This window comes from Eschscholzia californica, unplaced genomic scaffold (assembly GCF_041429995.1).
Source record: "Eschscholzia californica isolate CP2 unplaced genomic scaffold, dmEscCali1.0.p SCAF_1, whole genome shotgun sequence".
Taxonomy (NCBI): domain Eukaryota; kingdom Viridiplantae; phylum Streptophyta; class Magnoliopsida; order Ranunculales; family Papaveraceae; genus Eschscholzia; species Eschscholzia californica.
The window spans coordinates 53,259,489-53,262,766 of record NW_028238198.1 but is presented as its reverse complement, the minus strand read 5'-3'; positions in this window follow the sequence as shown (position 1 = coordinate 53,262,766).

Genomic DNA, 3,278 nt, shown 5'->3' with positions numbered 1-3,278 from the left:
AATAGCACCCGAATGGAAGTATGTTTCACGACCGGGGAGTTAATCTCATTGTAGTCGACCCCTTCTTTTTGTGCATAACCCTTGGCCACTAGTCTTGCCTTATACCTTGTACCCTTGATCTCGGAAGAATCCTCTTTCTTCTTGTACACCCATTTACAACCAATAACAGACTTCCCTTCGGGAAATGGGACAACCTCCCATGTCTTGTTCTTGTGAAGAGACTCCATCTCTTCTTGCATAGCAACCAACCAACTCTATATTTCCTCCGCGATAATATCTTGTTTGAAGGTGACCGGCTAGTCGTCTTCCACCGAGAGTGCATATTCAACCACATTTGCCTGCCCGTAATGCCTCAGAGGTTTGTCTGACCCTAACCTCTGTACCGGCTTATATAACTGTTTCGGCCTAGTGTGTATCGAAACGTCCTGTTGTTGTTGTAAAACTTGTGTACCTTCCCCTTGAACCTCCTCATGATCGGGTTCATCAATTTTCTCATCCTGAGTATTATCCACCTGATCATGATTCCTAGAAACCCGTTGGTCTTCGGCTTCTACTTGAACTTTAGTATACCCAACGTCACCATAATTAGGCACCGTAGCTTTCGCCATAGCTATAATAGATGACTCATCAAACACAACATCTATACTGATAACAAACTTCTTGTCTTCCGTACGCTATAGCCGATAACCCTTGATTCCTGTAGCATATCCTAAGAAAATTGCCTTCTTTGCTCTATTATCAAGTTTGTTACATTTGACATGGTAATAGGTCGTACAACCGAAAACCCTAAGTCTCCCGTAATCTACATGTTCACCTGACCATACCTCGTAAGGTATGCTGCCATCTAAAGAAGAATCTGGGGACCCGTTCACAATATAACAAGCTGTAGTAACAGATTCTGCCCACCATTCTAATCCCGAATTGGAGCGCATACCTCTAGCCTTCTCAAGTAGTGTACGGTTCAATCTCTCTGCGACTCCATTCTGCTGAGGTGTGTTTACTACTGTCCAGTGCCTCACAATGCCTTCCTGATTACAAAACTCCTAGAATGCCCCATCCGTGTATTCGGTCCCATTATCTGATCTTAACGTCTTCAGCTTTCGACCAGTTTTGTTCTCAACCATCGCTTTCCACACCAGAAACGTGTTGAATACCTCATTCTTATGCTTCAGAAAATAAAGCCAGACATATCCCGAATGATCATCAACGAATGTAACAAAGTACCTGGAACCACCCTTGGAAGCTAACTTTGTCGGTCCCCAGACATTGGTATGTACGTAGTCTAATACCTCTTTGCTCCTACTTTCTTGTAGAGAACGTCACCCTGTGTGCCTTCCCGAGCAGACAATGCTCACAAAACTTCATGCAAGGCTTCTTCATGTCCTTCAACAAGCCTTTCCCGCACATCGAAGATAGACCCTTTTCTGACATATGCCCAAGGCGCATATGCCAAAGCCTCGTACTAGCCGTTGGATCCCTTCCACTGATTCCTACTGCTACATCTCTCGTAATTGTTGTCCCCAAAAGTTTGTATAAATTATCGTAACGAGTACCTCTCATCACCACCAAATAACCCTTACCACTTTTATGGAGTCATTCTCTATAATTATCTTATAGCCGTTACGCTCTAAGGCACCAAGGGAAATTAGATTTTTCTGCCAATTGGGTATGTGTCTTACGTCCGTCAATGTTCCCACTACTCCATCATGCATCTTGATATGTATTGTTTCGAGTCCCACAGTTTTACATATATTATCATTACCCATTATAACTGTACCGCCATCTATACTCCTATAGGTAATAAACCACTTCCTATTTGGACACATGTGGTGTGACGCCTCTGAATCAAGCATCCACTTATCGGAGATATTCTCAAACACCTCTGTCACCAAGAAACATTCGTCCGAGTCTTCTGACACATATCCCGCCTCTTGCATCTCTTGTTTCTCCTTGTAGCCTTCGTTCTTTTGCTTCAACTTTCTCTTTGGAGCCGCTTTAAAGTGGTCAAGCTCACCATAACTAAAGCACGTTTTCTTGAAAGAACCTCTAGATTTGGATTTAGATTTCCCGCCCTTTCCCTTTCTTCTTTCACTACTCCTCCCCCTTGTTGCAAACAACCCTTGTGCTTGATCCTTGTCTACTCCACCCGACGTCATACTGCTTGTAGCAACCTTACGAAGGTCATCTACTAATAACGAATTTCTCGTCTCTTCCATGAATGATCCCTACGAGGAACACTGGGCTCTTGTTAAACGAATTTCGCGGTATTTAAAATCCACTTTGCAATATGGACTTCACTTACAAAGACCAACTGATATAACTATAAACGCATATGTTGATGCGGATTAGGTTGGAAATTTAGATGATCGAAGATCCACAAGTGGTTGTTGTATTTACTTTCGCGGTAATATAATCTCATGGAGTGCTCGAAAACAGAAAACAGTTTCAAAATCTAGTACGGAAGCTGAATACCGTGGTATCGCCATTGCAACTTTAGAATTAGTTTGGATAGAATCTTTACTAAAGGAACTCAAAATTCTTTCTCCTCCTCCACAATTATGGTGTGACAACTTGGGTGCTACGTATCTTACAGCAAATCCTATATTTCATGCTCGTACGAAGCATATCGAGATAGACTTTCATTTTGTACGTGAACGTGTTGCTAGAAAATAATTAAATGTCCAATTCATCTCATCCAAAGATCAAATAGAAGATATATTCACAAAGGGACTCGGCTCACCAAGGTTTGATGTTCTTAGAAGCAAGTTAAGCGTTCTGCCACTCCCGCTTAACTTGAGGGGGGTTGTCAATCCAATCACATAATTCTCTATCTCAATTAAAGGGAAATATTTTTCACATATTCACTCCCAATCACAAATATATTTACACCCTTTGTTCTCTCTAGATCAATCACAATATATTCGTAATATTCCTTTGATTACTAGAATTATTCTTTTAGATTTGATTTTTGAATTTTAAATCCATGTAATCTGTCCATATATAGATGTATTGTATTACTATATAATGAGAACCTCACACACTGATTTAGTGTGCAAGAGAAAATTCAAATATTTATTTCTCTACAAGTAGAAACTAAAGGACTAACTCCCAATCTGTTGAAGCTGTTGCGGAGAAACTCTAGAGGACACCACACTCATATGTTCATTTTATGTTTTATGGCTGCTGAGTGGTGCTTCTGTTCCATCTCCAATTCCTTTTATACTGTATATCTTGCTAACTACTGTGCTACTTGGCCTTTATTCGATCTCACTAATCAC